Source organism: Bubalus kerabau, unplaced genomic scaffold (genome assembly GCF_029407905.1).
Source record: "Bubalus kerabau isolate K-KA32 ecotype Philippines breed swamp buffalo unplaced genomic scaffold, PCC_UOA_SB_1v2 scaffold_50, whole genome shotgun sequence".
NCBI lineage: Eukaryota > Metazoa > Chordata > Mammalia > Artiodactyla > Bovidae > Bubalus > Bubalus kerabau.
The window spans coordinates 79,559-104,437 of record NW_026577904.1 but is presented as its reverse complement, the minus strand read 5'-3'; the positions used below and the strand labels follow the sequence as shown (position 1 = coordinate 104,437).

General features: G+C 38.8%; 1 long non-coding RNA gene across 5 annotated transcripts in view; it reads right to left on the bottom strand.

Annotated features, from left to right (window-relative positions):
• Nucleotides 1–24,879, bottom strand: part of LOC129640864 (uncharacterized) — a 118,047-nt gene that overhangs the window by 61,988 nt on the left and 31,180 nt on the right. For all 5 annotated transcript variants that reach the window (XR_008709000.1, XR_008709002.1, XR_008708999.1 and 2 more), the window contains exon 2: nt 10,229–10,393. This is a non-coding gene — a long non-coding RNA (uncharacterized LOC129640864). The remainder of the gene's footprint in view (nt 1–10,228; nt 10,394–24,879) is intronic.

Here is a 24,879-nt window from a genome sequence, read left to right as displayed (position 1 = left end):
CAGCAATCAGAGCAGAAAAAGAAATAAAAGGAATCCAAATTGGAAAAGAAGAAGTAAAACTCTCACTGTTTGCAGATGACATGATCCTCTACATTGAAAACCCTAAAGACTCTACCAGAAAATTACTAGAGCTAATCAATGAATATAGTAAAGTTGCAGGATATAAAATTAACACGCACAAATCCCTTGCATTCCTATACACTAACAATGAGAAAAAAGAAAGAGAAATTAAGGAAACGATTCCATGCACCATTGCAATGAAAAGAATAAAATACTTAGGAATATATCTACCTAAAGAAACTAAAGACCTATATATAGAAAACTATAAAACACTGGTGAAAGAAATCAAAGAGGACACGAATACATGGAGAAATATACCATGTTCATGGATCGGAAGAATCAATATAGTGAAAATGAGTATACTACCCAAAGCAATCTATAGATTCAATGCAATCCCTATCAAGCTACCAACGGTATTTTTCACAGAACTAGAACAAATGATTTCACAATTTGTATGGAAATACAAAAAACCTTGAATAGCCAAAGCAATCTTGAGAAAGAAGAATGGAACTGGAGGAATCAACCTGCCTGACATCAGTTTCTACTACAAAGCTACAGTCACCAAGACAGTACGATACTGGCACAAAGACAGAAATATAGATCAATGGAAAAAAATAGAAAGCCCAGAGATAAATCCATGCACCTATGGACACCTTATCTTTGACAAAGGAGGCAAGAATATACAATGGAGAAAAGACAATTTCTTTAACAAGTGGTGCTGGGAAATCTGGTCAACCACTTGTAAAAGAATGAAACTAGAACACTTTCTAATGCCATACACAAAAATCAAGTCAAACTGGATTAAAGATCTAAATGTAAGATCAGAAACTATAAAACTCCTAGAGGAAAACATAGGCATAACACTCTCCGACATACATCACAGCAGGATCCTCTATGACCCACCTCCCAGAGTAATGGAAATAAAAGCAAAAATAAACAAATGGAAACTAATTAAACTTAAAAGCTTTTGCACAATGAAGGAAACTATAAGCAAAGTGAAAAGACAGCCTACGGAATGGGAGAAAACAGTAGCAAATGAAACAACTGACAAAGAATTAATCTCAAAAATATACAAGCAACTCCTGCAGCTCAATTCCAGAAAAGTAAATGACCCAATCAAAAAATGGGCCAAAGAATGAAATCGACATTTCCCCAAAAAAGACATACAGATGGCTAACAAACACATGAAAAGATGCTCAACATCACGCATCAGAGAAATGCAAATCAAAACCACAATGAGGTACCATCTCACGCCAGTCAGAATGGCTGCTAGCAAAAAGTCTACACACAATAAATGCTGGTGTGGAGAAAAGGGAACCCTCTTACACTGTTGGTGGGAATGCAAACTAGTATAGCCACTATGGAGAAGAGTGTGGAGATTCCTTAAAAAACTGGAAATAGAACTGTCATATGACCCAGCAATCCCACTGCTGGGCATACACACTGAGGAAACCAGAACTGAAAGAGATACATGTACCCCAGTGCTCATTGCAGCACTGTTTATAATAGCCAGGACATGGAAGCAACCTAGATGTCCATCAGCAGATGAATGGATAAGAAAGGTATGGTACATATAATACACAATGGAGTATTACTCAGCCATTAAAAAGAATACATTTGAATCAGTTCTAATGAGGTGGATGAAACTGAGGCCTATTATACAGAGTGAAGTAAGCCAGAAAGAAAAACACCAATACAGTATACTGACACACATATATATATATGGAATTTAGAAAGATGGTAGCAATAACCCTATTTGTGAGACAGCAAAAGAGACACAGATGCATAGAACAGTCTTTTGGACTCTGTGGGAGAAGACAAGGGTGGGATGATCTGAGAGAATAGCATTCAAACATGTATATTATCATATGTGAAACAAATCACCAATCCAGGTTCGATGCATGAGACAGGTACTCAGGGCTAGTGCACTGGGATGACCCAGAGGGATGGGATGAGGAGGGAGGTGGGAGGGGGGTTCAGGATGGGGAACACATGTAAACCCATGGCTGATTCATGCCAATGTATGGCAAAACCACTACAATATTGTAAAGTAATTAGCCTCCAATTAAAATAAGTTAAAAAAATAAGAAAAATTAAGAAAAAAAAGATGTATAACATAGCACAATACACTTGAGAATGTATTCCAATATCAAGTGGAAAAGTTAAACAGTGAAAAAATGCAATTACTTTTGCACCAGCCTAATAAAATCTTTTAAATAAGGCTTTGCTAAGAACATAAAAGGAAAACATAAAAATGAAAATGCAAAGACTTACAAAGGATCCTAACATAATTCAAATCTAGTTACAGATTGTTTAGATATGTCAGTTCTCTCTATTCCAACATTATAAGGTTTAAATTCTAGTTTCAGGCTCCCTACACAGAAAACCTGAATTAAACAGAGGTTTAAAATATGCCATGCCCTCTCCCATCTTTATGCCTTTACCCATGCTGCTCTAACTCACACTTTTATTCACCAGGCTAACCTATACATCTTCAGTCTAAGCTCATCTGTGAGTCTAAGGAGAGATACCACAACAGTTATATGCAAAAAGCATTTCTCAAAACAGCATGCACACTTTGATTCTGTCTCAATATATATTTATCTCTGGGTGCATCCAATCCAAATGCATACTTTCATTACACAAGTGTTCAGAAGGACACCTTACCTACCCCCAGGGAGTGGGACGGAAGCAGGACTGGCTCAGAGACTGCTATTTTCACCTTCGTGATACTTGGGAGGAGTTCAGAGTTCACTTCTAGGAGGTCTGACCGGACCTTTCCAGACTGGGTTAGGTGCTACTCCTTTCGGCCCACAGCATCCCAGACAAATTCTGGAGCATAGCAGCATCCCCATAAGTTCTTATAGTATGCTATTTGAGTATCTGTTCCACAATCTATAAGCTTCTTGAAAGCTAAACTTATTTCTGTACTCCCAGGTGAATACAGTACCTGACATATAATAGAAATTAATCTTATATTCTAGAAATTCAACAAATTTCAATAAATATGAACAGCTGAATTCTCCATGACTATGTGCTTTTTTCCAGGAACAGAAGTGGCAGTTTCATGAAAAAAAGTGCTCAATGCCCTGAAATTCAGTGTTTTTAGATACATTCCAAGATAAGAAAACTGTCTATACTCAGTCAAATTTGCTAATAGCTTTCCAAAATTCAGGAGACTTGCTGTTAGATCCTTGTCAAAAATATACCAAACCCACTGAAAATAGGTAATCAGACAAATACTTGTACATGAATGTTCACAGAAGCACTATTCACAATAGCTAAAAGGTGAATACAACCCAAATGTGTATTTATGGATAAACAAATTGTAGTAAGGCAATGGCACCCCACTCCAGTACTCTTGCCTGGAAAATCCCATGGACGGAGGAGCCTGGTAGGCTGCAGTCCATGGGGTCGCTAAGAGTCGGACACGACTGAGCAACTTCACTTTCACTCTTCACTTTCATGCATTGGAGAAGGAAATGACAACCCACTCCAGTGTTCTTGCCTGGGGAATCCCAGGGACGGGGGAGCCTGGTGGGCTGCTGTCTACGGGGTCGCACAGAGTCGGACACGACTGAAGCGACTTAGCAGTGTATCCATACAGTGGAATATTATTCAGCCTTAAAAACGCATGAAGTATTGACACATGCTGCAACACAGATGGACCCCATCAACATTATTCTAAGTGGAAGAAACCAGACACAGAATATCATATCTTGTATGACTCCATTTAAATAAAGTATGTAGGGACTTCCTTGGTGCTATAGTGGATTAGAGTTCACCTGCCAATGGAAGGGACATGCATTTGATCCCTGGCCTGAGAAGATCCCATCTTCCACAGAGAAACTAAGCCTGCAGCTACTGAGCCTGCATGGCCGAGAGCCTGCAGCCACAACAGGAGAGGCCACCTCAGTGAGAAGCCTGTGCACGGCAATGAAGAGCAGCCCCACTCGCCGCAACTAGAGAAAGCGTGCGTGCAACAACAAAGACCCAGTGGAGCCATAAAAACAAATAAATAAAATTTAAATGGAATGTCTAAAATAGATAAATACACAGAAACAGAAAGCAGACTGGCAGTCACCAGAATACGGGGCAGGGTGGGGTAAATGCAGAGTATAGACAGTCTTCTTTTGGCATGAAAAAACATTTTCGAACCAGACAGAAGTCACAGTTGCACAATATTGTGAATGTACTAAATGTCACATTTAAACAAGGTCAATTTTATGTTACATGAATTTCACCTCAATGAAAAACACATGCCAACTGCTTATCACTTAGAAAGAAGTAGTTATAGAAGGGTTAATTTGATAAGTCTTTCCCATCATAAACCAAATATTTAAAGGGAGGGAACTTAACATGTGCTATGTCTTATTCATTAGTAGAATAGCTACTTATTTCTTTCAAGTTTTAAAGGTTTCACGGGGATGATAAAAAAAAAAAAACGAATTACTGGAAGAGAAGATCAAAAAGCAATTAATATTTTGTATCTCCCAACTGTAAAGACAGATTAGACAAATTTGCAAGGTTCATTTTTCCGCAGCTCTTATTTGTTTTTAAAAGCTAAATTTAGCTGAGCTCTTTCTGCAAACAATCAGAATTAATTCTTTTGTCATTATTAAATAATCTACTTCTATATGTGCTATAAACTTCAAACTGTAGAAATAGATGACTCAAGAATATGAAACTTGAATTCCTTGAGAATGATGTAATCACATTTATTTGGATTCAGCTATTAATGTTATCCCATATGGCACTGCCTGTACTGTCATTTCCATGAGAAAAGAGAAATGACTTTTCCATATGGAAAATGTTAAGGATTTTTAGCACAAAATAACACACATACTTGGTTATTAATACTAAATGGTATCTAATGACATGGACTAGTAAATGCAATTCCTTACATATTTAACTTATGGTGCAAACCACTTAGGCTTAATAAAGGGATGCACAGTGCACAGTAATATGGTATCAAAGTGTGTGATATCATTTCTAGAAATACTATTAATATTTCATGGGAAATTACCGAACTAGACGAGCTCAACAATTACTGACCCTCTAGTACATGGTGCCCCTTCATGGATCACAGCCTTGTCAGGGTGAAGGGGCTTGAGTAACTCAATGAAGCTATGAGCCATGTCATGCAGGGCCACCCAAGATGAAGAGGTCTTAGTGAAGAGTTCTGACAAAACATGTGCAGTAGAGGACGAAATGGCAATCCATTCCAGTATTCTTGCCACAAGAACACCATGAACAGTATGAAAAGGCAAAAAGATATGACACCAGAGATAAGCCCCCCACATCAGAATGTGCCCAGTAAGCTACTGAGGAAGAGCAGAGGCAATTACTAATAGCTCCAGAAAGAAAGAAATGGCTGGGCCAGAATGGCTCAGTAACGGATGTGTCTGGTGGTCAAAGTAAACTCTGATGCTGTAAGAATAATATTGTATAGGAACCTGAAATGTAAGAGCCATGAATCAAGGTAAACTGGACATGGTCAAGCAGGTCATGCAGGAGATGGCCAGAGTGAACATCGACATCTCAGGAATCAGTGAACTAAAATGGACAAATTTAATTCAGATCACCATTACATCTACTACTGTAGGCAAGAATCCCTTAGAAGAAATGGAGTAGTCCTCACAGTCAGAAAAACATGTCTGAAATGTAGTACTTGGTGCAGCCTCAAAAACTACAGAATGACCTTGGTTTGTTTCCAAGGCAAATCATTCAACATCACAGTAATCCAAGTCTATGCCTTAACCACTGATGCCGAAGATGCTGAAGTTGACCAGTTCTGTCAGACAGGACCGAGGGACTAACACACATATGTCACATGAAGACCTACAATACCCTTTGGAACTAACACCAAAAAAACATGTCATTTTCATCATAGGAGACTGGAATGAAAAAGTAGGAAGTCGAAAGATATCTGGAATAACAGGCAAGTTTGGCCTTGGAGTACAAAATGAAGCATGGCAAAGACTAACAGAAATTTGTCAAGAGAACACCCTGGTCATAGCAAACTTTCTCCTAATGACACAAGAGACAACTCTATATATGGAAATCACCAAATTGTCAATATTGAAATCAGACTGATATATTCTTTGCAGCTGAAGATGGAGAAACTCTATATAGTCAGCAAAGAAAAGACCTGGAGCTGATTGTGGCTTAGATCATCAGCGCCATATTGCAAAATTCAGGAAAATTGAAGGAAGTAGGGGAAACCATTAGGCCATTCACATATGACCCAAATCAAATTCTTTATGATTATACAGTGGAAGTGATGAATCGATTCAAGGGATTAGATATGGTAGACAGAGTGCCTGAAGAACTGTGGATGGAGTTTCATACCATTGTACAGGGGGATGGTAACTAAAACCATCTCAAAGGAAAAGAAATGCAAAAAGACAAAGTGGTTGCCTGAGGAGGTTTTACAAACAGCTAGGGAAAGAAGAGAAGGTAAAGGCAAAGGGAGAAAGGGAAAGATATACCCTACTGAATATAGAGATCCAGAGAACAGCAAGGAGAAATAAGAAGGCCTTCTTAACTGAACAATGCAAAGAAATAGAGGGGAAAAAGGAAAGGAAAAGACTAGAAATCTCTTCAAGAAAATTGGATATATCAAGGGAACATTTGATGCAAGGATGGGCATGATAAAAGACAGAAATGGTAATGACCTAACAAAAGCAGAAGAGATTAAGAAGAGGTCACAAGAATACACAGAAGAACTATACAAGAAAACTCTTAACAACAAAAGTCAAATTGCTATGAACAAGCTAGTGAAGGTGACGGAATTCCAATTGAGCTATTTCAAATCTAAAAGACGCTGCTGTTGAAGTGCTGCACTCAGTATGTCAGCAAATTTGGAAAACTTAGCAGTGGCCACAGGACTCAAAAAGATCACTTTTCATTCCAATCCCAAAGGAGGACAATCCTGGAGAATGTTCAAACTACTGGATAATTGTGCTCACTTCACATTCTGGTAAGGTTATTCTCAAAATACTTCAAGCTAGGCTTCAGCAGTATGTGAACCTAGAACTTCCAGATGTACAAGCTGGGTTTAGAAAAGGCAGGGAACCAGAAAACAAATGGCCAACATTCTTTGGATCATAGAGAAAGCAAGGGAATTCCAGAAAAAAAAACATCTACTTCTGCTTCATGCTAAAACCTTTGACTGTGTAGATCACAAAAAATTGGAAAATTCTTAAAGAGACGGGAACACCAGACTATCTTATCTGTCTCCTGAGAAATGCGCATGCAGGTCAAGAAGCAATAATTAGAACTGGACATGGAACAACAGACTGGCTCAAAACTGGGAAAGGAGTATAACAAAGCTGTATTGTCACTCTGCTTATTTAATTTCTATGCAGAGTGCATCATAAGAAATGTCAGGCTGGATGAATCACAGGCTGAAATCAAGATTGCTGGGAGAAATAGCAACAACCTCAGATATGCAGATGATACTGCTCTAATGGCAAAAAATGAAGAGGAACTAAAAAGTCTCTTGATGAGCATGAAAGAGAAGAGTGAAAAAGCTGGCTTAAAACTCAACATTCAAAAAACTAAGATCATGGTATCCAGTCTCATCATTTCATGGCAAATAGAAGGTGGAAAAATGGAAACAGTGACCGATTTCATTTTCTTGGGCTCCAAAATCACTGCAGATGGTGACTGGAGCCATGAAATTTAAAGACACTTGCTCCTTGGAAGAAAAGCCATGACAAACCTAAACAGTGTATTAAAAAATAGAGGTATCACTTTGCCAACAAAGTCCATATAGTCCAATCTATGGTTTTTCCAATAGTCACATACGGATGTGAGAGTTGGACCATAAACAAGGCTGAGCACCAAAGAACTGATGCTTTCAAACTGTTGTGTTGGAGAAAACTATTCAGAGCCCCTTAGACAGCAACGAAATCAAACCAGTCAATATTAAAGGCAATCAACCCTGAATAGTCATTGGAAGGATTGATGCTGAAGCTGAAGCTCCAATACTTTGGCCACCTGATGTGAAGAACTGATTCACTGGAAGAGACCCTGATGCTGGGAAAGACTGAAGGCAAAAAGAGAAGAGGGTGGCAGAGGATGAGATGGTTAGATAGCATCACCTACTCAATGGACAGGAATGTGAGGAAACTCCACAGGACAGGGAAGGACAGGGAAGAACAGGGAAGCCTGGCATGCTGCACTCCATAGGATCACACAGAGCGGGACACTACTGACCAAGTGAACAACAGATTATATGGTCAACACTGTAACAGGGGACAAAATGGTAATAAAAACAGATGAGTAACTTTAAGAAACTGACAATATTCTGAGACCCACAGAATCTGAACAAGCTGTAACTAGATAGCTTTTATGTATAATAAAGTATGCATATATTACAAAATTAGTACAAACAAGGCAGTAATGGGCTCATTGTGGAGAAACTGGACTGAATGGTACATGAACTGGCCTTAGTAGAATGAACAGGAGTCCAAAGGATGAACAAGGTGGGGATAAAATGTTTCAGATGGTCTAGGAATATAAAACAACTTCACCATCATCTGAGACCAACAGCCAATCTAATACTGAAGGAAGAAAAAGAAAATAAGAGTGTGGGAAGAAAAGAAGGAAAAAGAAGGGGAGGAGATGGAGGATGGAAGAAAAAAGATAAGCAGGATATGCAAGAAGTTAATAGAGAATTGACAGAAAATGAGGCTGGAGAAATAGATTGGAACTAATTTAGGAAGGGCTTTGCTGAGCTTGAACTACCTCTTCTAAGCATCAGGGGGTTACTAAAGGACCTCATCTGGGGAACGACATGGTCAGACTGAAATGTGGAAGAGTCACTCTGATAGCAATATGGAAAAACAACTGCAGGGGCAAGTCTGAAATCAGGAGGATCAAATAACACCCTACTGTTATAGGTTGTTATTTGTTACAAACAACAACCTGCTGGAGATGACTAGAGATGAACTAACATAATACCACTGGAGACACACTAGAGAAGGGAGACTTGAGATACAGTATGTGTGACCACTCAGGTACTAAAAGTAAGAGAACAGAGGAAGCACCAAATAATTTAAATAAATAAAGTGTAAATTAGATAATTTATACTTTAGATAGTGGTGGTGACATATCACTAGTGTAGACAGAGAACAGAAAAGCGCAACAGTTTCAAGGTGGACACACTGCTCAATTCTGGGTATGTTGACTGAAGGAAATTATTAGACCTCTGGCTGAAGATTCATGTTTAGAGTTATTCACTTTTAAGTAATAACTGAATACAGAGATAGACAACATTATCCAGGGAGAGACAATAATGAGAAGAGGACTAAAGAGTAAACCAAACCTAATCACACTTCAAGTAAGTGTGGCTCTAAAGAAAATGTCACAGAAACAGTAGGAAATCCAGAAAAGCATGACATCACAGGAGGACGACATCATCATCTCATGGGAGGAAATACTTTCAAAGAGGAAATAATCAACACTGTTCGATGCCAGAGGAAAACAGCATAAACCAGAGACCGAAAAATGCTCACTGGACTTGACAATAATGAGGTGAAAAGTAATACAGTGGTAAATTCAGCAGAATAAGGGAAGTAGGAATTCAGATGGTAAATTAAGGGCAAAGAAACAAAGGTATACCTGTGGCGGATTCATTTTGATATTTGGCAAAACTAATACAATTATGTAAAGTTTAAAAATAAAATAAAATTAAAAAAAAATAAAATTAAAAAAAAATAAAACTAAAAAAAAAAAAAAAGAAACAAAGGTAGTTTATTATCATCTTCCAGATCAAATTTTACTCTTTATTTTATAAAGGTATTATTCCAGTCAGATGGTAAAGAAGGACAGAAATAAAAGAGGCACTAACCATGGAAAGAACAGTTTCAAGAAGTGTTTTAGGCTTCTTTTTAATGTGTTCAATGTCAGGTCAGTCCTTTTTTAAGAAAATAGAATCACTGGCAGGTTGACCTTTACAATTCTCCTCCTAACAGGACAATCATTGCTGAAAATTTTTAAATGTTTTGAAATAGAAACTTTAAAATTTTAGGAAATTCTTTGCAGCAGAGAAACAGGCATTTGTGAGCAAGGCACCCTAATAACTTCACTTATTGGAGTGTGTGTGCATGCTAAGTCGCTTCAGTTGAGTCACATGCTAGAATGAATAGCAAATAAATACCTTCAGATGTGCTGCAAATCAAGAAGCTGTTGACACCACGGAGGTAACGTGGTGGTTAAGAACAGCGCTGAAATCCATCTGTCCAGGTTCAAGGCCTGGTTCTACTTTCTCTCTCTGGGACACTGTCCAAGTTAATTATGTTGTCTTCAGTCTCAGTTTTCTCACCTGTAAAATGGAGGTAATAATGTAATCTACATATTATAATTAAGTTCTGCAGGAGTAAATGATATAAAATTTCTCTGGTATTAAATGGTAAGAATGATGATGTTGATCTGGTATATTTTCCTAGATGGTTATGATGCTGATTATACATAGTTTGCAAAATCTTATTTAAAGCTGTGAACCTGGATAAGACTGTGAAGGCAATGAGGGTTGACAGAAAAGAGAATAGGTATAAAGACTGTTTCAGGGTTATAAGATATTAGGATCTTAAGGAAGACACAGCAAAGGAGACGAAATTGGAAGAGTCACTGACGTAGGAGGAAAACTTGGACAGTAGAGTCCATGGACCCAAAGGGCAGAAAGTGTTTCAAGAGGGAGTGGATGATCAGTTGAGTCAAATGATACTAAGTCAAATAAATGCTAACAGAGAATTGATCACTGGATTTAGCAAAGTGGAAATCTTTAGTGACCTTGACAGGAGAGTGTTAGTGGACCTTTACCTCCCGTGTTAACAAGTGCATGGCCTTGGTCACCTATGTGCAAGCCACTGACTAGTACAGATTTTTTCTCATTGTAGAATATGGTTCAAATAGGGACAATGAACTGTGTCTGATGTTTGCTGGGGGCTTCTGGAAGAGACATTTACATGCTCTTCTCAGAGAGCTAAAGGAAAGATGCATGTTCTGCCACTGGATGTTACCAAGAAAATGAGGATCACTGGGAATTGTTGGCAAGCATCTTACAATCTTGAGAAGAAATATTTTTGCCACAGAGGAATAGAAGTTAGGTAGAAAACTAGTTCACTAACGACATAACTGAATTACCAGTTATCTGAATTTTGATATACCTCTACTTATCCTCCCGCCAAATCTGCTTCGTTCAGGATCATTATAATAGGAAATAAATTCCATGTTTTGTATGTCATATTAGATTTTTCTGTTACTTGCAAAACAAATATTCCTAATAGTGCAACTTATCAAGGCTCAAATTACATGAGCTGAGTCAGGGGCAGGGCAGTAGTTACTAGAAGAATTTTGGACTGTCAATAAAAATAACTCCCAGCACAATTTATACATTAACCACGACCAAACCGTGCTCTTTTTCATTTCTGCTTACTTCTCAATTTTAAAGACATTCTAATGATTTATAAAATTAATTAAATGACTTTTTAAAAACTAGAATTCTGTTTTGAGAGGATCTGGGAAAACAGTGATCAAACTGGAATGTCTTACTTTCTATTCACTTCTACTTTGACTCCATTTGCCTGTGTTAAGCCAAGCAGCAGCTGGTGATGGTGAGCCATTGAGTATAAGTAAGATACTGAGTTCTGAAAAGGTCTTGGCAGAGGAAATAATATGGGATCCTTTCTAACATGGGACAAGCATAAGCCTGAAAACTAAACTCAGAGGCCCTCAAGATGAAGTTCATACTTGGTGAATGCTGGGAAAAACTTCAGAGTTCTGTACACCCCCCAGCATCTATGGCTGACCTAGTCTCTCATGTTTCTCAGTCTGACTGATGCCCATGAAATCTAAGGAGTAGGCTAAAATTCCCCTATTTCTGAGGGTAGGAAAGAGTGAGTAGAAAGATTGTCTCTGTTGTCTACATAGAGTCTGGCTGTCTACCTGCTGTACAATTCTCCAGTGGTTTAGACACAGGATACCTTGCTTATAGCTAATGAAACCCCTGACACTCCAAGATCAGTACCCAGCTCCACACCAATAAAAATAAAACCCGTTACAACAACAACCTGAAAGAGAAATATCAAAGAATATAGATACCCAGTGAAATAGAGCTGCTTGGGAGATTTATGACAAGCTGAACAACAACAACAAAAATGGAAGAGCACTTTAGTATAGCACACAGACACAACCTAAATACGTATTTAAATCTAAACAGATAATGGTCGACTGTCCAGGAATGAGTTGTAAAAGTTCTAAACAAGAATTCTTAAAATGAAAGTCTAGTGAATTTACAAGTGTTTAACTACCTCAGCAAAACCTAGAAATTATGGATGGTGGTAAGATGAGACTGAGGTGAAAATACTGAGGAATAAAAACATCTGGTGGGATGCTGCACAGAAGGTAAGCAAGTGAAAGCATGCTAACTGGCATAGCTTATTGGAGTGAGCCAGATGATAATTAGGAGGAGTGGAATGTCTTGGTAGAAAAAGGGTGGCCTCTTCTTTCTCTGGTGGTTCAGATGGTAAAGAATCTGCCTGCAACGCAGGAGACCCAGGTTTAATCCCTGGGTTGGAAAGATTCCCTGGAGAAGGGAATGGCTACCCACTCCATTCTTGCCTGGAGAATTCCAAGAAGAGAGGAGGCTGGTGGGCAACAGTCCATGGGGTGGCAAAGAGTCAGATATGAAGAGCAACTAACACTTCCACACTCCTTTCACAATGTATACATATATTAAATAATTACACTGCACACTTTAAATACATTACAGCTTTATTTGTCAAATACACCTCAATAAAACTAACATGACAGTGAGTGAGAAAAAGCAGAGAGGAAAGAGAGAGAGAGAAAACAAGAGTCTAGTGAAGTATTTATTTCTTCATCCTGCTTTACCTTTTGGACTTTCACACTCTATGAGTCTATATAGTTCCTCTTGTGTTTAAGTGAAGGAAAAAAACAACAACAACTAGGTATCTCATTTTTGAACAGTAGCAGAGAAATGCATGTCTGACTTTGAGCAGCAGAATAGGGGTGCTTAAAAGGGTGAAGAGGGATGGAACGAATAGTAACCTGAACAAACCAGAGAAACAAGAATAAACTGCAAATAATAATGTAAAATAAGAGGAAAAATTAAGGAAAAAAAATAAAATGTATCAGACGATATGCTCAATGTCAACAGACCATACACTTCCATTAAAAGGTTTAGTCATATTAGATTAAAAAGAATAAAAAATAAGTGGAAACTATTTAAAATAATTATTTAAATAACATGTAAAATAAGGAAATGGGAAAGAAAGTATCAGATAAATGCAAGCAAAAAGAAAAAGAGATAGCAATATTAATATCAATACAGAACTTAAGGTACTGTCTTAAACTTGATAAGCAGGGAAAAACACTAAACTAGATAAGAAGGGAAGTTATATCATGATAAAAGATACAATGTGTGGAAAAAAATGGACTGTATGAATGCATCAATCAAAAAAGGTGCTAATTATATAAAGCAAAATCTGGTATGATGGAAGGAGAACTTGATTAAAAATACATTCATAGTGAAAAAAACTTAAATCTCTTTTCAAATCAGATAGAGACCCAACATAAAAAAGACAGAGAGAAATTGAAAAGTATAAGCAACAATACGTCTCAAGTGGAGAATTTAACATTCTCCTGCATTCAACCACAATATTATCTCACTTGTGGGAGAAATTAAATGAGCATGTAGGAATGACCTGGCCCCTCTCTCTGGCAGTTAAGGCAACAGGAAGGGAGGCGATAGAGAACGAGATAGGAGAGCGAGGAGGAAGAGATCAAAGAGGAGGGAGGGAGGAAAGGAAAGAGAATGAAAGAGAAGAAAGTGGAGAGCCACAAGGAGATGGGAGCGAGGATCAGGGTGGATAAGAGGAAGAAAGACAGACATACACACACCATGAGTTAAAACTCTGTCCCTTTCTCTCTTCAACTTCTGTGTAAGGAATAGTGTGGCACACTGGAACGAATGAACATGTTTTTAGAGTAGTGCTTTAGAAGGTAATGATATTTAGCACTGAGACAAATTTTTCTGCCTATTTATCTCATGAAAAACAAAGAAAACATTGAAATGAATTACACAATGATACTGTATTTAGATTTTTTGATTCTGCACAATCATTAAATTCTTTTCCAGGAAAAGCTATTATTAACAGTCCTAATTGTAGTTCTGCAAAACAGCTCTCAATGGCTTGTCATGTTCAGAAGGGTGTTTTTCTGTAAGCTTCTGAAAGCCCTAATTAATGGAAAAGACCAGCCTCTAATTGCTTCTCCTATAAGTGCTTAAAGTACAAAAGATGCTTGATGAAATCATACTATCATATGATCAAAATGGATCTTTTTTCCAATCACAGAAATGTCATTTATACAACCACAAATCCTAAGACATTAAAAAGACTAAAATATTTTACTGTATCTAAGAATGTTGTTAATGCATTCATCAGAGTATCTAAAGTCCTTTTTCTTTTCTCATTGAAAAGTAATTAGTTTTGAATATTATACTATTTAAATTTATTGTTTATCCAATTTTTCAAAATTTTAATGTGAAAATTTTCAAATATTTGTAAGTTCAAAGAATCTTAGAGTGAAAATATATAAACTAACAACCTGGATTCTACCATTAATATCTTACTATCTTGTTTTATTGCATAAAAAAGAAATTGTCAAGAAAAAGAAATGCAAAAAGGCAAAATGGTTGTTTGAGGAGGCCCTACAAATAGCTGAGAAAAGAAGAGAAGCAAAAGGCAAAGCAGAAAAAGAAAGATACACCCATCTGAATGCAGAGTTCCAAATAATGGCAAGGAGAGATAAGAAAGCTCTCCTAAGTGAACAATGCAAAGAAATAAGAGGAAAATGATAGAACATGAAAGAGTAGAGATCTCTTCGAGAAAATTAGAGATACCAAGAGAACATTTCATGCAAAGATGGGCACAATAAAGGACAGAAACGGTATGGACCTAACAGAAGCAGCAAATATTAAGAAGAGGTGGCAAGAATACACAGAAGACCATACAGTTCAGGTCACTTGCTCAGTCGTGTCCGACTCTTTGCGACCCCATGAATCGCAGCACACCAGGCCTCCCTGTCCATCACCAACTCCCGGAGTTCACCCAGACTCACGTCCATCGAGTCAGTGATGCCATCCAGCCATCTCATCCTCTGTCGTCCCCTTCTCCTCCTGCCCCCAATCCCTCCCAGCATCAGGGTCTTTTCCAATGAGTCAACTCTTCGCATGAGGTGGCCAAAGTACTGGAGTTTCAGCTTTAGCATCATTCCTTCCAAAGAAATCCCAGGACTGATCTCCTTCAGAATGGACTGGCTGGATCTCCTTGCAGTCCAAGGGGCTCTCAAGAGTCTTCTCCAACACCACAGTTCAAAGGCATCAATTCTTCGGCGCTCAGCCTTCTTCACAGTCCAACTCTCACATCCATACATGACCACAGGAAAAACCATAGCCTTGACTAGACGAGCCTTTGTTGGCAAAGTAATGTCTCTGCTTTTGAATATGCTATCTAGGTTGGTCATAACTTTCCCTCCAAGGAGTAAGCGTCTTTTAATTTCATGGCTGCAGTCACCATCTGCAGTGATTTTGGAGCCCAAAAAAATAAAGCCTGACACTGTTTCCAGTGTTTCCCCATCTACTTGCCATGAAGTGATGGGACCAGATGCCATGATCTTCGTTTTTTGAATGTTGAGCTTTAACATAACCTTTTCACTCTCCACTTTCACTTTCATCAAGAGGCTTTTTAGTTCCTCTTCACTTTCTGCCATAAGGGTGGTGTCATCTGCGTATCTGAGGTTTTTGATATTTCTCCCAGCAATCTTGATTCCAGCTTGTGCTTCTTCCAGCCCAGCATTTCTCATGATGTACTCTGCATATAAGTTAAATAAGCAGGGTGACAATATGCAGCCTCGATGTACTCCTTTTTCTATTTGGAACCAGTCTATTGTTCCATGTCCAGTTCTAACTGTTGCTTCCTGACCTGCATATAGGTTTCTCAAGAGGCAGGTCAGGTGGTCTGGTATTCCCATCTCTTTCAGAATTTTCCACAGTTTATTCTGATCCACACAGTCAAAGGCTTTGGCATAGTCAATAAAGCAGAAATAGATGTTTTTCTGAACTCTCTTGCTTTTTCAATGATCCAGCGGATGTTGGCAGTTTGATCTCTGGTTCCTCTGCCTTTTCTAAAACCATCTCACCTTACCCATATATATATTCCAATTTTTCCATTAAATTTAACTGCTTAGGCTGTTTAAAGTATGAAATGAAAGTCTAATCTGCCGGGGACCAGCCCCGGCTGATCCAGGGTATTCGAAGGAGAGACGGCTAGGCGAGGGTCAGGGAACAACTGCTTAATTACACTTTAATTAAGGATACAAAGAGTAATAGAATAAGGATAGCTCAGTGAGGAAATTCAGTGGAGAAAAGCGGCTGAAATAAGGATAGCTCAGTAGGAAAATTCAGTGGAGAAAAGAAGCTGAGTGGCTTGGTTTACGCGGAAAATCAATATAACCCGTGACACCAGGTTAGCTCTGACCACGGAGGCCGCAGGCGCCCTCTCGAATAGCGGAAGGTGCCCCACCTTAGACACCTTCTCCAGTGGGTCTTAGAAGCCCAGGCAAATAAATGGTTGCAGAGGACATCCGCGCTCCAGATGGACACTCAGCTGGAATTTGGGAGAGAGAGTGACATGGGGAGACCAAGTTTCAGTGAACAAGGCCCGCACTTTATTTTCCAAAGTAGTTTTTATACCTTAAGTTATGCATAGAGGATAATGGGGGAAGGGGTAGAGTCATGCAGCAAGCCAGGCTTTTTTCCTGCAAACTTATCATATGCAAAAGTTCAGGTGATTGACATCATCTTCTGGCCAGGAGGCCTGTTAACATTTTAAGAAACTTATCTTTCTCTAAAGGTGATTATTCCAAAGTCAGGCGCCAGCCTTCCAAAAAGCATTGGACAAAGCTGCATTTTACATTTCTATACACCCATTATATCAATCAATACACTGCCAAGGACACAGTAGGTAAGGAGTATGGAGACTTAGCAGCAAACATTGGCCCAACAAGTGAAAAACCCTTCACCAATACAATTTCTAATCTTTTAACTACTCAAAGGAATCTGTGTTTAGGCAGTTTAGAACATCTCCTGCCTCTCACAGTTGGGAGGCTCTGAACAATCACATGTGGCCGGAAAAACCCATTCAGGCAGGCTAGAGGATTTCCAAAGGAGTTTGTAGGTTGAAACACTGTCACATCCAGGAATTATTAACTGGAGCTGTAAGCTAACTCTCTTTTCAGAGAGAGGTAGTGGGGGACAGCCCCCCGTAAAGTCAGAGGTGTAGGTGAAAGCACAAAGCAGAAAGTAGGCAGACTCTGGTTTTGGGGGTAGATGCTCGAGAATTTCCAGGGGGACTCCTGAGGCTCGATCCCGCCTTTGCGTATGCCGAGCCTCCTTCCTCATGACCTTTGTCATGGGCGGAGTGCCTCACGCTGGCTCCCGGCAGTGATAGAATTCCAGTTGAGCTATTCCAGATCCTCACTCAATATGCAATATGCCGGCTCCCAGCACTAATCAATATTTGATTTAATTCTTTATACAAACTCCATTTTAAGTACCAAAAATCTTGTTTTTCATTTGGTTTCAGTTGTTTTTTAATTAGTCTTACCACCCGGACTGCCATTACCAAAGGTCAGCAATTTTTATGCTGGAAAGTGTTGGTGTGATGGATCTTTGTGTGTGACTCCTTTCCTCATCTTTTTGTCCCTATGCTAATTCTGAACTTGTTCACCTTCAGATCCATTTCTTATCTCCAAACTAGGAGACTCAGGAGGAAGAGGGCTGAGGCCTGTTGCCTGCATTTCTCTGTTCCCTCATCAACTGCCTCCAGCTGGGTTCAATTAACAGGAGATACTAGATGAAATTAAAGAGTGGGATGAAGGGAGAAGCCAGGGCATTCCTCCTCATTTTCTGAATCGGCCAGCATCTCTAGGGACAGCCAACTCTCCTCCATGATCCCAGTTCTGTAGCCTTGGCCCCCAAACTCCTATGACTCCCCTTCTCCCTTTGCACACCTCGAAGGTAGAAGCTTCCTGATGTTGTTGATCTCTGGCTAGCCTTGCAGTCCCTATTTGGCTTCTACGTTTTCCATCATCTAAGTAAACCAGTCCTCTGCTTTAAATTCCGTCTATTTACTTGATTTAGTCTGATACATTCTCCAGTAATATTTAACCATGTGCCTTTATCAGAAGAAAAGCTCCAATTTTCTTTGAAGCAATAAATAACATGATGGCCTTGCACACTGTAGCACAATTACTGAGAATAGCTCATTCTCACCAATCAACACCAAATGCAATATAACTGATCAAACACTGCTGAGTGTCACATAACCACCACCGCCAGAAATACAGAATCCAATTTATCCATCACCACAGAAATGATACTATCTTCATTCACAGATTCTGCAGACTCCGTATTGAGTTCACAATTTCTCTGTTCTTCCTTGCCCTTCACTTATGATTCCACTAAATGTATAGATTATTAAAATATTTTCCCTTTGAGCCTTCATGCTCTCAACCATCTAAACTGATCTGCCAAATTTATTAAGTAACTGGGCAAGTATCCATTGAGAACCCAGTATTTGCCAAACAGTATACAAAGCAGAAGCTACAGGTTCACCGTGATATAGTCTCTCTGAAATCTCAGTAAGCTGGTAATTATAATTCAGTGTGATAAACAATGTTTTGGTAGGTAGAATTCTGAGACTCCCCAAGACCCCCTCGCTCAGGTTTGCATGCTTTGTACAGGCAAGATTGTGTATATGTATAGGCAAGATTTGTGAAAATGAGGGAGAAGTCCTTTCCTCGATTAGGTTACATTATATATGTAATTATACATTATATACGTCGAAGGCAATGGGTTTACTCCTGTGATTGTGTGATTTACATAAGACTGAGTCTTAGAAGATGGAGAAGAGTCTCCTGCTGGTCTTGAGAAACCAAACTGCCAAGTTTTAGACAGCGCCATACGACAAGGACCTGCTCTGAGGTGGGCTCACTCAATAGCTATTAAGAAAACAGATACCTCAGTCCTACAACTGCAAGGAAATAAATTCTGTCAACACCACGAGGGAGCTTGGAACACTAATTTTCCCTAGATGAGGACATAGCCAGCCAACATATTGATCTTGGCTTTAGATCCTGACCCACAGAAACTGTGAGAAACTCATCTGCTACATTTGTGGTAGGTAATTTGTTAAAACAGCAATAGACAAAGAACATAGATTTAACACAGCAGAGGACATTAGGGAACACAGGAAAAGACCTAACCCAGCCCATGGCCAGGGATGACTTTCTGAAGGAAGACCTAACGCTGAGACCTGAAGACTCTGCAAGTGTTCATCAAGCAAGGGGAGGGGAGTAGGGAAAGAAGGTGAGAGAGAGATTTCAGAGAATCCTGGAAGTGTGTGTGTGCATGTGTATAAGAGAGAGAGAAACACAGACCATATAATCTTTCTCTTTGTCTCTAGCAGTTTTCTAATAAACTTTAAACCATATACTTTAAAATCCTTCACCCTTCACTTCTATTCCATATGACCATTCTCACCACAATCTATACTTTAAACAACTTCCACCATGTTTCTTACTTTGCAATTCCTATCCCTAAAATCTTACCTAATGTCCTAGGTGCAAACACCAGCTTCTCTGACTCACAATAGGTCTTCTCATCTGCTTCACATAACAACTGTTTCATCACCTCCAGGATGCCTTAATCTTAAAAGTACTTCATTTGAGTCTCTACCCAGAACCTCACACTTCACCACCAACAGTGCATTTGTGTACCAAGTGTGAGAACCACCATTCTTGGTATCCTTGGCTTTTGGAGGCTGGAACCATGTCCAGTTTATGTTCTGTCTTGTTTGAGCTTCTTTTATCATATCATAAACACCTGCTGACTAGCTAATTTTTTTTCTGGCAAGCAAGGCTTAATGACATCTGAGCTATTCCAAATACTAGAAAGAAACCTCTCTCATCCCTAGCCCTGAGACCACCATTCAGGTCTTCTTCTCTCATGGGATATTGTGGGGTTTGGAGACATGGATAATAGAATTTCCATTTTTACCTTTGTTACCAATCAAGTGTATGCATAGCTAAGCTTTCTTACTATTATTATTATTATTATTGACTACTAGGTCTTTGCTGCTGCATTGGCATTTCTCTAATTGTGGCAAGTGAGGGCAACTCTCTAGCTGTGATGCTCGGGTTCCTCACTCTTGTGGCTTCTCTTGCTGGGAAGCCTGGGCTCTAGGGTGTGCAGTCTTCAGGAGTTGCAGTACATAGGCTCAGTTGTGGCTTCCAGGCTCTAGAGTACAAGCTCAACAGGTGTTGGCACACAGGCTTAGATGCTCTGTGGCATGTGGGATCTTCCCAGATCAGGAACTGAACCCATGTCTCTTGCATTGGCAAGCAGATTATTTACCACTGAGTCTCCAGGGAAGCCCTAGTGAAGCTTTTTGAGTGCCCATTATATCCAGCATTGTGTGAAACACTTTATGTGGATTACTTCATCCTATGCTCACATAAAACCAATAGACAGATGTAGTAATATACTACCCATTATATGGACATGGAAACTAAAATTTAGGGAGATTTTGTAACTAAAAGTTAGGAGATACCAGCCCCAGCATTATGTGTCTAGAACCCAGGCTCTCAAGCACTACAGTATGGTATTTTTTCAGGTCTCAACCTGGACATTACCCAGGAAGCCCTCCCTGACCACAGATGCAGCCAAATAATGTTGGACCTGGGAAGCTATCTCCTCCTCAGGGTGTTTTTTGTTTGTTTATTTGTTTTTTAATGCTCAGGCACAGAGTTGAATGAACACTCCATGCACTTAATCACAGTCCTGCCATTTATCAACTTTGTAATCTTAATCCCTCGAGAAAAATATGATTACTATTATTCTGATCCCATGAAAGCTGAAGCAAGTACATATACTCAGCAGAGTGCACTTCTGGAGACAAATGAATATGAAAACACAATGATCCAAAATCTATGGGATATAGCAAAAGCAGTTCAAAGAGGGAAGTTTATAGCAATACAAGTTTACCCTGGGAAGCAAGAAAAGTCTCAAGTAAACAATCCACACTTACACTGAAAGGAGTTAAAAAAAGAACAAACAAAATGCAAAATTAGTAGAAGAAACGGAATCATAAAAATCACAGCATAAATAAATGAAAGAGACTAATTATATATATATATATATATATATATATATATATATATATATATATATAATCAATGAAAGCAAGACCTGGAACTAGGAAAAGATAAAATTGTTAAACTTTTAGCCAGACTCATCAAGGAAAAAAAAAGAACAGGAGAGGGCCCAAATCAATAAAGTTAGAAATGAAAAAGAAGTTACAATCAATACTATACAAATACAAAAGATCATAAGAGACTACTACACTAGTAAAGTGGATAACCTAGAAGACGGACAAACTCCTAGAAATATATAATCTCCGAAGATTGAGCCAGTGAAAAATAGAAAATAAGAACAGATCAGCTACCACTAAGGAAATTAAATAAGTAATTTAAAAATTATATTCTTTGCAGCAAGATAGAGAAGCTCTACAGCCAGCAAAAACAAGATCTGCAGCTGACTATGTCTCAGATCACGAGCTCCTATTGCAAAATTCAGGCTTAAACTGAAGAAAGGGAAAACGACTAGGCCATTCAGGTATGACCTAAGTCAAATCCTTTATGATGACACAGTGGAGAAATTGATTCAAGGGACTAGATTCTGTAGACAGAGTGACTGAAGAATTACGGACAGAGGTTCATTAACAATGTACAGGAGGCGGTGACCAAAACCACTGCAAAGAAAAAGAAATGCAGGAAGCAAAGTGGTTGTCTAAGGAGGCTGTATGAATATCTGAGAAAAGAAGAGATGCAAAAGGCAAAGGAGAAAGGAAAAGATATACCCAACTGAATGCAGAGTTCCAGGGAAGAGCAAGGAAATATAAGAAAGCCTTGCTAAGTGAACAATGCAAAGAAACAGAGGAAAACAATAGAATGGGAAAGACTAGAAATCTCTTCAAGAAAATTAGAGATATCAAGGGAACATTTCACAGAAGGATGGGCACAATAAAGGACAGAAATGGTAAGGACCTAATAGAACCAGAAGAGATTAAGAAGAGGTGACAAGAATGCACAGAAGAACTGTACAAAAAAGGTCCTAGTGACCCAAATAACCATGATGATGTGGTCACTCACCCAGAGCCAGACATCCTGAACTGTGAAGTCAAGCAGGCCTTAAGAAGCACTACAATGAACAAAGCTAGTGGAGACGATGGAATTCCAGCTGAGCTACTTCAAATCCTAAAAGATAATGCTATTAAAGTACTGCACTCAATATGCCAGCAAATTTGGAAAACTCAGCAGCCACAGGACTTGAAAAGAGGAGTTTTCATTCCAATCCCAAAGGCAGGCAATGCCAAAGAATGTTCTGACTACCTCACAATTGCACTAATTTTACATGTTAGCAAGGTAATACGCAAAATCCTTCAAGCTAGGCTTCAACCTTAGGTGAACTGTGAACTTCCAGATGTACAAGCTGGATTTAGAAAAGGCAGAAAAACCAGAGACCAAACTGCCAACGTTCATTGGATCATGGAAAAAGCAAGAGAATTCCCGAAAAACATTTACTTCTGCTTCACTGATTATGCTAAAGCCTTTGACCGTGTGGATCACAACAAATTGTGGAAAATTCTAAAAGAGATGGGAGTACCAGAGCACCTTACCTATCTCCTGAGAAAACTGTATGCAGGTCAAGAAGCAACAGTTAGATGTGGACACAGAACAGATTGGTTCAAAATTGGGAAAGGAATATGGCAAAGCTGTATATTGTCACCCTGCTTATTTAACTTCTATGCAGAGTACATCATGAGAAATGCTGGGCTGGATGAATCACAAGCTGGAATCAAGATTGCTGGGAGAATATCAACAACTTCAGATATGCAGATGATACCACTCTAATGGCAGAAAATGGAGAGGAACTAAAGAGCCTCTTGATGAAAGTGAAAGAGGAGAGTGAAAAAGCTGGCTTAAAGCTCAACATTCAGAAAACTTAGATCATGACATCCGGTCCCATCACTTTATGACAAATGGAAGGGGGAAAAGTGGAAACAGTGACAGATTTTATTTTCTTGGGCTCTAGATTCACTGCAAACGGTGACTGCGGCCATGAAATTAAAAGACTCCTGCTCCTTGGAAGAAAAGATATCACAAACCTCAACAGCATAGTAAAAAGCAGAGACATCACTTTGCCAACAAGATCCATATAGTCAAGGCTATGGTTTTTCCTCTAGTCATACAGATGTTAGAGTTGGAACATAAAGAAAGGCTGAGCACTAAAGAATTGATGTTTTTGAATTGCGGTGCTGGAGAAGACTCCTGAGAGTCCCTGGGATAGCAAGGAGAGCAAACCAGTCAATCGTAAAGGAAATCAACCCTGAATATTGTTGGAAGGACTGATGCTGAAGCTGAAGCTCCAATACTTTGGCCACATGATGGAAAGAGTCAACTGACTGGAAAAGACCCTGAGTACAGGAGGAGAAGGGGCAACAGAGGATGAGCTGGCTCAATGGCATCACTGACTCAATGGACATGAATGTGAGCAAACTCCAGGAGATAGCAAGGACAGAAAAGCTTGACACACTGTAGTCCGTGGGGTCACAAAAGGTCATACACAACTTGGAGAGTGAACCAAAAAAAAAAAAAAATTTTTTTAAATTCCCAACAAACAAAAGTCCAGGACTAAATGACTTCATAGGTGAACTCTATCAAACGTTTAAAGAGGAGTTGACTCATCCTTCTCAAAGTGTTCCAAAAAACTGGAGAGAAACGAATCCTTTTGAATTTATTCTGTGATGACAGCATCACTTTGATATCAAAACAGATATCATAAAAAGAGAAAATTACGGGCCAATATAACTGAAGAACACAGATGCAAATATTCTCAACACAATCTTAGCAAACTGAAGCCAGCACTACATCAAAACAATCATTTACCATAATCAACTAGGATTTATCCCAAGAATGAAATGATTTTTCAATATCCACATATCAATCAATATGATATACCATATCAACAAATTGAAGAATAAAAACCATATGATCATCTCAATAGATACAAAAAAAAACTTTTGACAAAATTCAACATCCATTTATGATAAAAAAAAAATCTCAGGAAAGTAGTCATAGAGTGAACATATCTCAACATAATAAAGGCCAGGTATGATAAGCCCACAACTAACATCATACCCAGTAGTGAAAAGCTGAAAGCATTTCCTCTAAGATCAGGAACAAGACAAGGATCTCCACTTTTATTCAACATAATTTTGGAAGTCCTAGCCATGACAATCAGACAAGAAAAAGAAATAAAAGGAATCCAAATTTGAAAGGAAGAAGCAAAACTGTCACTGTAGATAGCATGATACTATGTACAGAGAAAATCCTAAAGATACCTCCAGAAAATACTAAAGCTCATCAATGAATTTGATAAAGTTGTGGGATAAAAAATTAATACAAAGAAATATGTTGCATTTCAATATACGTATAACAAACAATCAGAAAGAGAAATTAAGGAAACAATCCCATTTACCATAGCATCAAAAAGAATAAAATAACTAGGGATAAAACTACATGAGGAGGTAAAAGACTCATATTCTGTAAACTATGATGCTCATGAAGGAAACTGAAGACAGCACAAACATATGGAAAGATATA